Source organism: Cervus canadensis, chromosome 3 (assembly GCF_019320065.1).
Source record: "Cervus canadensis isolate Bull #8, Minnesota chromosome 3, ASM1932006v1, whole genome shotgun sequence".
NCBI lineage: Eukaryota > Metazoa > Chordata > Mammalia > Artiodactyla > Cervidae > Cervus > Cervus canadensis.
The window spans coordinates 67,049,119-67,062,805 of record NC_057388.1 but is presented as its reverse complement, the minus strand read 5'-3'; the positions used below and the strand labels follow the sequence as shown (position 1 = coordinate 67,062,805).

The following is a 13,687-nucleotide window of genomic DNA, read 5'->3' as shown; positions in this document are numbered from 1 at the left end:
TTTTGGGCTCCAAAATTACTTCAGATGGTGGCTGCAGCCATGAAATTAAAAGACGCTTGCTCCTTGGAAGAAAAGTTATGACCAACCTAGACAGCATATTAAAAAGCAGAGACATTATTTGCCAACAAAGGTCTGTCTAGTCAAGGCTATGGTTTTTCCAGTAGTCATGTATGGATGTGAGAGTTGGACTATAAAGAAAGCTGAGTGCTGAAGAAAATTGATGCTTTTGAACTGTGGTTGGTGTTGGAGAAGACTCTTGAGAATCCCTTGGACTGCAAGGAGATCCAACCTGTCCATCCTAAAGGAAATCAGTTCTGAATACTCATTGGAAGGACTGATGCTGATGCTGAAGCTCCAATACTTTGGCCGCCTGATGTGAAGAACTGACTCATTTGAAAAGACCCTGATGCTGGGAAAGATTGAGGGCAGGAGGAGAAGGGGACGACAGAGGATGAGATGGTTGGATGGCATCACCAACTTGATGGACATGTGTTTGGGTAAACTCCAGGAGTTAGTAATAGACTGGGAGGCCTGGTGTGCTGCAGTCCCTGAGGTTGCAAAGAGTTGGACACGACTGAGCAACTGAACTGAACTGATAATGCATGCCTTGGCTTATCGTTCACCAATATCCATTTTACTTCTTTTAATCACAGAACTCTCAAGCTTAGCTGGGCACAAGCTCATCTAATCAGAAGCTACATTTCTAGCTTTCCTTGCAGCTTGGTGGCCACCAGAGAGATGTGAGTAGAAGCTGTGTTAAAAAGAGCATACCCCCCAACCTTTCCTCATGCCTGAGGGCTGAGAGATGGTGACAACTGACCCAGAATTGAAAGCCATTATTTGAGGATGGCAATGTCACTGTACCAGCCCAGGAATAACCATACCTGGACAGTCACAGGAAAGAGAAATAAACTTCAATCTTGTTATTTGGGGGTCTCTCAGTTACAAAGGTTTATTGCAAACAATACAGGCTTTAAGAAAGTAGCATGCCTTACAATCAGGAATCTTGGGCCACCTTTGTACCCCTCAACAGGAAGTTGCCAACCATATCTATGATGGTCAGCTTCCTGGGCCCAGAAACAGGAACCCCTGAAACATTGGCAGTAAGAATCCTTACTGTTTGACAAAGCGGAAAAGCCACTGTTTCCAAGTTCCCAAAGTATATTATCTTCTCCTAAAGCAACCCCATATCCTTCAGTAGGCCTTGGGGTAGAGATGAATCCTCAAATCACTTCACCTTCTCCAGAAGGACATCCCCCTGCATGTTGTATTTATCCCCAAACAGTCCTCAGAGCCATTCTAGAACTGAAGACTTAATGTTCTGGGTGGAGAGGGGTGAGTCCATGGGGCATATGACCATCCCTCCACTCGTGAATGAGAAAATCAGAAACAGGCTGAGTTTCCTTCTCTTTCTGCTATTTAGCCACCCTGACTTGCCTTTCTCTGTCTCTAGAGGAAGAAACACTGATGGATAAAGGTGGGCTAGTAAAGGAAATTATCATGAAAGACAAGAGGCTGACTGAGAACAGCCAAACTGATGAAAATTCAACTTAATATCTATAAAGTACCTACCTAGACAGTATATTAAAAATCAGACACCTTTGCCGACAAAGGTCCATAGTCAAAGCTATGGTTTTTCCAATAGTCATGTATGGATATGAGAGTTGGACCATAAAGAAGGCTAAATGTCAAAGAATTGATGGTTTCCAACTGTGTTGTTGGAGAAGACTCTTGAGAGACCCTCAGACAGCAAGAACATCAAACCAAACAATCCTAAAGGAAATCAATCCTGAATATTCATTGGAAGGACTGATGCTGAAGCTGAAACACGAATACTTTGGCCACCTGATGTAAAGAGCCGACTCATTAGAAAAGACCCTGATGCTGGGCAAGATTGAGGGCAGGAGGAGAAGGGGATGACAGAGGATAAGATGGTTGGATGGCATCAGTGACACAATGGACATGAGTTTGAGCAAGCTTCAGGAGATAGTAAAGGACAGGGAAGCCTGCTGTGCTGTAGTTTATGGGGTCGCAGAGTCGGACTGAGCGACCGAATACCACCACAAAGTGTCCATAGCTCTGCTAACCCCAAATGATGGAAACAAGTGACCTGAAGCTTAATCCAAGGAGGGAACCACCCTGGCCAAGGACATAAGGTATCTGTAGATGAAACAAGTGAGAACACAGTTCAGAGTGGACTATCTAGGAGGTTTTGTGGACATTTCACAGGGAAGAGTTCAGTGAAGCTGACGTTGTGAACTGTTAAAGAGGTGTCCTGAGGGGAGCCTTAGAGATGTGGACAGGACATGACTAGGTAGAGAGGAACATGGGGCGTGGGGAGGACACCTCCCACAGGATTTCCCAAGCCTGGCTGCCTGGCAGGATCACCCTGAGGAGCATCTACAGACTACTAAAGTCTGGCCCCACTCCATACCTACTCATCCAGATGCTCTGGGATGAGGCCCAGGCAAGTTCCCCAGGTGACTGTGATGCAATGTGTGGGTTGAGAACCACTCCCTGATCCTGCATCCAGAAATGATAGAAAGATTTACTCCACAGAACTGTCTTCTTTTATCTTAGCATTTCATTTCATTTCAGTATCTAATGTCAGACCAACGTCTACTGCATCTCATTTGTACCAAATTAAAATGCAGAGCAGGATGTGACTTAGCAGTTTAAAGGGTAAGAAGAGAGAGCACCTCCTAAGAGCTTAAAATAACATCTTGTGGTTTGAATTTTATCAGTGGGTGTTGCGATCCTCTCTTAACTGACAACTGCTGGCGGAAGCAGGGTAGATTTTAACAATTGGCAACCACAGACAGCATTTCATTACTGATCTAAAAAGACTATCAGTTGAGTCACTATAAAATGTGAATGTGAATTTTTTAAACTTCTATCACTCATAAAAATCTACTAAAGTCTGTTCAGCAATGTAAACATTAAGCTAACAATGACTAATACTCCATCAATGTTACCTGAATGCTCTCAAATAACAAGAAACGAAATACCTAGTGGTTGTGGTTCAGGTATCAGATGTACACACTTCAAGTTGTCTGTCCCCCTAACTGAAAATAACCAAGGACTGAGATGCTAAGCTTCAAACAAATTCTATGAAAGGTATTTCCCAAGATATTATGTATATATTTGGGGAGCATTGCTGGGGCAATAGTAAACAATCTCTTGTAAAAGGCTGGAAACAAAAGTCACTAATTTAGCAAATGTAGGTGGGGAGGAAAAAGGATATAGGAAGTTTTCCTCTCCTAGGGGATGGACTACTGCAAGAAAATGGGCATGAGACACTTTCAAACCAGTACAAACTGAAAGACAGTAGGAAGGAGACACAGAATGAAAAGGCAGAGAAAACGGGTTTTTTAAAAATCGGGGTGGTTATTGGCAAACTAAAGCTCAAAAGGCGAGCAAAAGGTAAAGCACCTCTGCCACTAATATTAACCGTGAAGGTTGTTTTTTCCCCTCCAGTAGAGTGTGTATATCAGAAGCAATTTGAAGACTGTGTCTAACTCTAGTTTTTTGTAACTAGCACTAAACTCAACATGTGGCAGGTTATTTGTTTATCAGACTGATGCTCAACACTGAAACAAACAAAACAACCCAGTTAAAAAATGGGCAGGAGATCTGAACAGACATTGTTCTAAAGTAGCCATGCAGATGGCTAACAGGCACATGAAAAGATGCTCAACATCATTAATCAGAGAAATGCAAATCAAAACTACAGTGGCATCATCTCACACCTGTCAGAATAGCTATCATCAAAAAGAACACAAATAAGAAATGTTGGCGAAAAGGGAACCTTCATGCACTGTTGCTAGGAATGTAAATTGGTGCAGCCACTGTGGAAAACAGGATGGAGGTTTCTCAAAAAACTAAATACAGAACTACCATATGACCCAGCTATTCCACCCCTGGGTATATATCCAAACAAAACAAAACAAGAGCACTAATTCAAAAAGATACATGCACCCCCAATGTTCATAGCAGCATAATTTACAGTTACCAAGATATGGAAGCAACCTAAGTATCTATCAACAGATGAACTGATGAGGAGGTGATATATATACATATACACATATATACACAACAGAATACTACTCAGCTATTAAAAAAGAATGAAATTTTGCCATTTGCAACAACATGGACCGACTTGGAGGGTATTATGCTAAATGAAACAAGTCAGACAGAGAAAGATAAATACTGAGTGGCATCATTTATATGTAGAATTTAAAAAATAAAACTAATGAATATAAGAAAAAATAAACAGACTCACAAATATAGAGAACTAGTGCTTACCAGTGAGGAGAGGGAAGAAGGGAGAGGAATGATAGGGGTAGGATATTAAGAGGTATAAACTACTATGTACAAAATAAATAAGCTACAAGGATAAAATGCACAATAGAGAATATGGCCAATATTTTATAATAACTATAAAAGAAGCATAACCTTTTAAACTATGAATCTCTATATTGTACACCTGAAACTTAAATAATATTGCACAGCAACTACACCTCAATAAATAAATATAAAAACAAATAAAACCAAAACCTGTGTCCCCTTCCTCTTGCTTCTAGATTTTATCTCAGAGACAGGCAAAGAAATATTCTAAAGCATCCATTTATCACACTGAAAAAATTCTGTAGAAAGGTGGATCCTAATTGATTAGGAGTTTGCATTTAGTGAGAATGTAAAGAAAGAGTAATAATAGAAAGTACAAATAAGAAAATCTAAGTCAAAAGTGAGATGTAAAGTATCAAAACTCCAGTTGAATTCCATCTGGTTAATTTTTGAAATAATTTTCAGCAACCAGGACCCTGCTCTTCACTTGTTTCCTCTACATTATGCATTCATTGTAGATATCAGTTGAACCAGGGGTTTAGCACACTGAAGGTGTTTCAACACACCGTTTTGCATTTAGACAGCATCTATCATCAAAGAAGTCCCAGTACTATGCAAATGGAAACTCCCCCATATCACACCCAAAGGCAGAACAGCCCCAGCACTGAACAATGACAATCATACCTCCTGAAAATGAGACGAGCCCCAGACCGCAAGGCTTATCAATGGCTTAAAAGGAGCTGATGCCAATTCTGAATCATCATTACTGAGTGAGGAAGATGTGTTTTCTAAAGACAATGGCACCAAGATGTATCTCATCCCAAAGCTTGTCTTACAAAATAACGCTAACATTTCTCTATACATTGGTAGGGTCTGTTGAACCTGAGTAGGCTTGTGACCACAGCTGAAGCAATGCTTTCTGACTTCCAAGGCTCTGTTAGAAATGATAATATAGCTTTCGCTTGATGCTCTCTCTGTCAGGATGCTCACCCTTCAACTTAGCCATCATGATGTGAGGACAGCAATGTGGAGAGAACACATGGAGGGGCTCAACTGGAAAAGAACTGAGACCATTCCATCAGCTGATGGCATCAACTCCCAGATATGTGAGTGAGCAAGCCTTCAAACATCAATCTTTGTGCAGCCCCAGAGGACACGGAGCAGACGAGAGTCCAGCAGTCCCCACAGAGTCCTGTTTTAATTGCAGATTGGAGGGTTAAGTAAATGTCACTGTCTTAGCCCACCAAGTTTCAGGGCCGTTTGTTATGCAGCATTAGGTAACTGAAACACTCAGCAGAAACTCTAGGCCCATCTTCAGGCTAGTCAGGTGGGAAGCATGAGAACATAGGGTCAGAAAGACCAAGTTCAATCAGCAGTAATGACCAACAGGCTTCTCCGACCAGAGCATCCCACCCCTGTCACACAAGTCAGATTTGGAAGAGGGCTCCTTGGTCAGCAAACCCAGACCTCACTTAGAAAGTCACTTATGCAAAACACACGATAGAGTTTATGGGCCAATTAGCTGATCCGGGTAGGTATGTGCCTGATACTGGGGAAGAGACCACAAATGGAACACTGAAAATCCCATACGTAAATGGCCACAAACCCCTTCAGAACCCTTTAAATACACCTTTTAACACAGACCTCAAAATCCCCACTTATCACTTGGCATTTCTCTTCAATAGCTTAAGCAGTGGTTGGGAGCGAGTTTTCAACTGGCAACTGAGCCACAAAGAAATTGTCCCACTAAGGCCATGGGGTCAGTCGCTGTGGGTACAAGTAGGACAGAACCCAGGACTGTACATCAAGAACATCCATCCAGAAGGGGAAGAGGGAATTAAAGTAAAAGCCCTAAGTATTTAAATATTTCTAAAGAGCAGTTTTATCGTTAAAGAGTCGAAATCTCCAGTACTATGGATCCTTTGGAAAGGACACTGATGAAGTCTTGGACCCTGGCCAGAGTCTGGTTGATTCCGCAGTGCAAAGATCTAGTCTCAATCATACACGGGATTCCCCGGACGCTATCTGGTGCCCAGAAACCAGAGGATGCCAGCAAGGCAGTAAGAAGAACAGAGTTTCATCATCTGAGTTGGAGCAGAAGAATGACTGAAAGCAGTGGGAGGGCGGCAGAAAAGACAGGAGAGCATTCATTAAGGCTGTAATGAACACTGAATGACTGTGAAATAGAAGCTCAGCATCTGAACCAGAGCCAGCCAACAGAACTTGGGGTGCTGTCTGACATCACAGCCTCTAGTCAAATGTGGGTACTGAATTAAGTGCAACTGAGAAACTCAATTTTAAATCTTAATTAACTAAATAATTTAAATTTCCATAGCCACATGTGGCTGGTTGCTGCCATGTCACACCAATACAGCTTTAGACCACACCATTCTAAACCTCTTATTTTCTCCCTCCTTTCCCTTAGCACAAAGTGAGAATACCCTGGGATATTTCTGCCTCCTGAAGCCTTCCAGGTGTGTTCCCACTCCAACCAACTCTGAAAAAATCAACAGCTGGTAGACAGCTGAGTCATCACAAGCCTGGTGCCCAACACTTTTTAAATGTATTAAGTCATCTGGGAAATTTTCTTCCCCACTCCTTCCATTGTTTGGAGGCAATGAATTAAAGAATGAAAGAGGCTATTAGTTTTCTACATGAGGTCAGCAGGGATTTTTAAGTAATAAGCCCAGCTGCAACTTCCAGGTACTTCAAACTGTGTCAGTACCGAGATTAGTTCCTTCAACTCACACAGGTTCCATGGAAAATCATTAGGAGTGTTAAAAAAAGATGTGTGAAGTTCATGTGTCTTTTAGGAAGGGCTTAAAACGGCAGTTCAGTTTAAAGAAAAGAGTCTATGACACGAGGCAAAGGATCATGTTTCAAAACAGAAGAAAAAAGAATTATCAGTTCAAACACTTATCAGATGCCAGTTTGTTTGGCATCTGATATTTACCATTGTCTACTATCTTCAGATGGAAAAAGAAAAAAACCCTCCATCCCAGGCCAGCAAAGTACCTTTTCACAGAGAGTGGGGAGTGAGGGGAGAAGCCTTTTACTTTTTTTGTTGTTGTTGCCTTTTACTTTTAAGGGGATTCCACACAGTTTTGCAGTCCTAGGAACAGCTCCACAGAGCTGCCCAGTAGTAATCTTTTGGCCTGGGGGAAAACTGTTTCTTTAGCGAGGAAATGAGAAGTTCACTAAGAAAACAGCTAATTTCCCAACATTCAAAAGTTCCCATAAATTAATATTCAATTACCAACTCAAACTTATTGCCCAATATAGGTCTACCATTTCAGGCAAACAGATATTCTTAAAAGTTCCCCATTAAAACAGGCATTCTCATAAATCACTCATGTGTGCTAAGTCTACTTCAGGTGTGTCTGACTCTTTGCAAGCCTATGGACTGTAGTCCGGCCAAGGTTCTCTGTCCATGGGATTCTCAAGACAATGAGTATAGCCTCTGTAGGTGAAAATTTAGCAATAGAAAAGTTGTCTTTCAAAAATAAAGGCAATATGGAACAATTCCCAAAGATAAAACAACTTAGGAAATAGGGCTTCAAAAAGCCTTTTCCAAAATAAACTCAACGATGATGAACCCCACCAAACATAAAATTATCAAGAACGATAAAACCATGGGGAACAAAGAGCAATGGTTACTAGTATACTGATTGGATTAAATAAGTGGGGGAACAGATAGGGGAGGTAGAGCCACGAAGCGTTAAAAGTATTTGTTGTTGTTCAGTCGCTAAGTCATGTCCCACTCTTTTGTGACATCATGGACATAGCCCACCAGACTTCTCTGTCCATGGGGTTCTCCAGGCAAGAATACTGGAATGAGTTGCCATTTCCTTCTCCAGGGGATCTTCCTGGAGCAGGGATCAAACCCACAGCTCCTGCATTTGCAGGCAGATCTTTTTTTTTTTTTTTACCACTGAGCCACCAGGAAACCCTACATTACAAAAAATAAATTCTAACAAAATGAAAATAAAACAGATGACAAACATTTGATATCAGGGGAGAGTTGCTGGGCCAAAGAATTGGATTGTTTTTTATATACATTGTTTTAGCTCACCCAACCCATTCTCACTCCCAGACAGATATCTCTCTTCTGACTACGGGAACTGATCCTCTTGGGATAAAAAATTACTCTTCAGCAGCCTGGTTATTTCTTTGCCTTTTGTTAAATTGAAGTAAAATAGAATAATTTACTTTTAAAACCGTGTTTAACTTGAGCTCAGTCTTATACAATTATTTCTGCCCATCATTTATCCTCCCTCTATACATCTCTCTCACTTTACACACCAGCCAAGCCTGAAATTAATGCTAACACTTGGTTAGTTTCTGGTTGAGATTTTGGGGTAATATTTTAACTTTTCCTTTGAGCTTTTTTTGTTTTGTTTTGCTTGCTTTTTAAAAATAAGAAACACATGTAACTGAAGTAAATATAAAACAGCAATTACTTTCCTGACTTGATACCAGACCACCTGACCTGCATCCTGAGAAATATGTATGCAGGTCAAGAAGCAATAGTTAGAACTGGACATGGAAAAACAGACTGGTTCCAAATAGGGAAAGGAGTATGTCAAGGCTGTATACTGTCACCCTCCTTATTTAACTTATATGCAGAGTACATCATGCCAAATGCCAAGCTGGATGAAGCACAAGCTGGAATCAAGATTGCCAGGAGAAATATCAATAACCTCAGATATGCAGGTAACACCACCCTTATGGCAAAAAGTGAAGAACTAAAGAGCCTTGATGAAAGTGAAAGAGGAGAGTGAAAAAGTTAGCTTAAAACTCAACACTCGGAAAACTAAGATCATGGCATCTGATCCCATCGTTTCATGGCAAATAAAAGGGGAAATAATGGAAACAATGACAGACTTTATTTTGGGGGGCTCCAAAATCACTGCAGATGGTGATTGCAGCCATGAAATTAAAAGACACTTGCTCCTTGGAAGAAAAGCTATGACCAACCTAGACAGCATATTAAAAAGCAGAGACATTATTTGCCAACAGAAGTCCTTCTAGTCAAAGCTATGGCTTTTCTAGTAGTCATGTATGGATGTGAGAGTTGGACTATAAAGAAAGCTGAGTGCCAAAGAATTGATGCTTTTGAACTGTGGTGTTGGAAAAGACTCTTGAGAGTCCCTTGGACCGCAAGGAGATCCAACCAGTCCATCCTAAAGGAGATCAGTCCTGAATATTCATTAGAAGGACTGATGCTGATGCTGAAACTCCAATACTTTGGCCACCTGATGTGAAGAACTGACTCATTTGAAAAGACCCTGATGCTGGGAAAGATTGAAGGCGGGAGGAGAACGGGACGACAGAGGATGAGATGGCTGGATGGCATCACCAACTTGATGGACATGAGTTTGAGAAAGCTCCGGGAGCTGGTGATGTATAGGAAGCCTGGCGTGCTGCAGTCCATAGGGTCGCAAAAAGCTGGACACAACTGAGAGACTGAACTGAATGGTTCATTTCCTAAAATGGTTGCCTGACCTGTGCTTCTCTTATTTCCCCAACACCCCCAATCTCAGACTCTGACTCAATATGCTCACTAGCCCTCTTCATTCTCTGGTTGTGCCTCAGCTTCTGGAGAAACATGCTTCAGCCTGAGAGAACTGTCCTATGTCACACGTCCCATAGTCATCAGGAAAAGGGCAGGCCTCCCAAGAATGTGGGAAAATGCAGATAAGTAAAAATCGCAGGGCTTGGGTCTTTTAACTAGAGGTGTCAATGCAAACTATTGACACTGGGAATCTCTTCTGTGCTGTTGTGACACATCAGGGATGGCACACCAATACACACAATCTGGAGTTACTGGAAGTGAAGTTATCTATACCACAGACATCTTCAATACTAGGTATCTATTTATGTGTCCCTCCCACTTCTCTCTTCCTGTCTTTCTCTCTATTATTTTCATTCTCACACACTCTCTCTCTCACACTCTCCCCCTCTTTCTCCTGCCACCCTCCCTCTGGTTAAAAGAAACCCTCCTTCTCTTTAAAGGAAAGTCAAATAAACAAACCCTATTAGATGACCTGGCTTCCCAGGTGATGCTAGTGGTGAAGAATCCACCTGCCAATGCAGGAGACACAAAGCAGGTTTGATCCCTGGGTTGGGAAGATCCCCTGGAGTAAGAAGTGGGAACCTGCTCCAGTATTCTTGCCTGGAGAATTCCATGGACAGAGGAGCCTGGTGGGCTACAGTCCATGGGTCGCAAAGAGTCAGACATGACTGAGCACACATATGCACACACATTTAGATGACCTGGAAGAAGAAGGAAGGTGGGTGTTTGGGTTGAGGGAGGGGAGATGGAAGAACCATTAGAATATAGCATAGCTACATCCATATACGTAACTGCACACAGTCCGTTCTACCACACAACTCTAAGAATCCATTCCAGGTATGACAAGCTTATCTGACAACTCAGAACTAGGTAGTTGTTCATGTTTTTGTTTATTCCATGGCAAAAGTCAGTGGTCTTGCTTGGTGTGGGTCCCTGTTCCCCTACCTCTTTCTGTCCTCTATCTTTCAAAAGGTATATCAGAGCAAAAGCTGCAGAAATCAAATTTTACCTGTTCAACAGATCATGGATTATTAGGCACCACATAGACCAACCTAAACAAGTAAGGAAATGGCAACCCACTCCAGTATTCTTTCCTTGAAAATCCCATGGACAGAGGAGCCTGGCGGTCTATAATCCATGGGGTCACAAAGAGTTAACATGGCTGAGCGACTGGGCACACGAACAAGTAACATGTTAAAAAAAAAAAATCAGATCCTGGAAGGTAGGGTATTTTATAAGTTAACTACATATATGCAATGTTTCAGGAGTTTGATTATAACTTCTAATTTAAGCTCTCACTTTTTTGACAAGTGAGATGACATAGTTTCTATGTAATATACCAGTAGAGATGACCCATTCTAGAAATAGCAGCTCAAAAAGACTGAGAAATCAAATTTCACAACTGAAAAATAAAGGTGATATCCTGGATCATAATTATTCAAAATATGCTCTGCCAAATAACACTTTCATAGGGCTGTCTGTAGGGGGATAAAATGAGTTCCCACAGACCAGTCACCTTGGTAAACACTGCTCCTATATTCCCTCTTGAAGACATATTGGCACATTAAGGGTTTCTGAGAGATACTGCACTTAAAACAAGCAAACAACAGCAAAAGCAAATCTGTTAACTATGTTCAACAACCCATTCCAAATCTTTCTGACCTCAGAAACTCCTCTTTGAGGTAATACTTCAACATTCCTTCAGCCTAACGACCAACTTTAAAGCTCAATCATCCTGTGAAATGGTGAATGAACTCTTACCTTTAAAAGCTGGTTTATCTGTCATGGAGATAACAGCCTAACAGGCACAGGAACCATTTCTGGTTTATGAATCAGGCTTGTAACAGCCAATACTAACACTTGGATACCTTTGCTTAGTTTCATGTCTAGACTTGAGAGGCCTAGAGAAATATGAGAAACCATGACCATCACAAAAAAACCACAAGCAATGTTCCGACACTGGGCTCTTGCTTCCCTACTTGACCCAATCTTCCCTAAAAGCCCTCCCTGGGTCTCTCATTATCACATCTCTCTCCCCAAACCCAGCTTCCCCACACCCCTTCCGCCTTGCTTTCCATAGTTTACTACTTAGACTCCATCCTTCCCATTTCAGTCTGAAATTACCCTCAAGAGAAAACATCTGAATAGGAAGTTCAACATCATTTGGAAGAGAGAAGTACCACTCCAGGGAGTGACATTCTCAGTTAACTGGACAAAGTGCTCAAAAAAATCTTGGGGAAACTATCTCAGAAATCAAATTCTCATGCAACTGTTGTGCAGGACTGCCTTAACACATATCTCCAAGCAATGTGCACTAAATCTACCCAAGTACACAAAAAACGGAATCCATGCTTAGCATTTATGTAACAAGTGTTAAGTAAACATACAGATAAATGGAATAGAATTGAGAATGCAGAACTTAAAACTCTCACATTTATGGTCAATTCATTTTGACAAAGGTACCAAGACAATTCAATAGGGAAAAAATAGTCTTTTCAACAAATGGTGCTGGGAAAAGGAGAAATTCACATGCAAAAGGATGAAGTTGGACCCATGCTTCGTACTACATACAAAAATTCACTCAAAATGGACCAAAGTCCTAAATGTAAGAGTTAAGACTATAAAACCTTTGAAAGAAAACACAGGAGTAAATTTTCCTGACCTTGGGTTAGATCATGGTCTCTTAGATATGACATCTAAAGCAAAAAAGAAAAAAAAAAGTTGGACTTTAAAATTAAAACTTTTATTCAAAGGATAAAATCAAGAAAATAAAAAGACAGACCAAGAATGGGAGAAAATGCTTGCAATCATATAGTTGATATGGGCCTATTATTTACAATATAGAAATAATTCTTACAACTCAACAATGAAAAAATAACTCAATATTTTAAGTGGGCAAAGAGCGTGAAAAGATATTTCTCAAAGGAAGATACCCAAATGGTCAATAAGCAAAAGATGCTTAACATCATTAACCCTGAAAGAGATGCAAATTAAAACTACAAAAAAAAAAAAATCTCTTCATACTCCCTTGTTCTAATTCTAGGTCTCTTCAGTCGTATCCAATTCTTTGCAACCCCATGGACTGTAGCCCGCCTGGCTCCTCTGTCCATGGGATTCTCTAGGCAAGAGTACTGAAGTGAGTTGTTGTGCCCTCCTCCAGGGGATCTTCTGGGCCCAGGGATCAAACCCAAGTCTCTTATATCTTCTGCACTGGCAGCTGGATTCTTTACCACTAGCGCCACCTAGGAAGCCCCTCATAGTCCCTAGGATGGTCATCATAATAATAACAATAAAGAAGCAAACAAAAAGGCAGACAATAACAAGAGTTAGAAAGGATGTTGAGAAACTGGAACTCAGAGTCTGGTGGCAATGTATACTTTGAAAAACAGTCGACAGTTCCTCAAAACTTAGATCCCATATGAGGCAGCAGTATCACTCTTCGGTATATACCCAAGAAACTTGAAGATGTACATCCACACAAAAACTTGCACAAGAATATTCATAGCAGCATAATTCATAATAGTTAAAAATTAGAAAAACACTAATGTTTCTTAACTGATAAATGGATAAATAAAAAGTAAAATATCTATATGCTATGTATGAACTGATAGACTGTATAGTCCCAAAACTCACATAGTGAAGCCTAATCCCCAATGTGATGATATCTGGAGATGGGGCCACGGGGAGGTAACTAAGTCATGAGGGTGGAGCCCTCGTGAATGGGATTGGTGACCTGAGGCTTGTTTCCTGTCTCCACTCTCAGCC

General features: G+C 41.1%; 1 protein-coding gene across 3 annotated transcripts in view; it reads right to left on the bottom strand.

The window, feature by feature from the left end:
- Positions 1 to 13,687, bottom strand: part of OSBPL3 (oxysterol binding protein like 3) — a 196,488-nt gene that overhangs the window by 115,073 nt on the left and 67,728 nt on the right. The window lies entirely within an intron of this gene.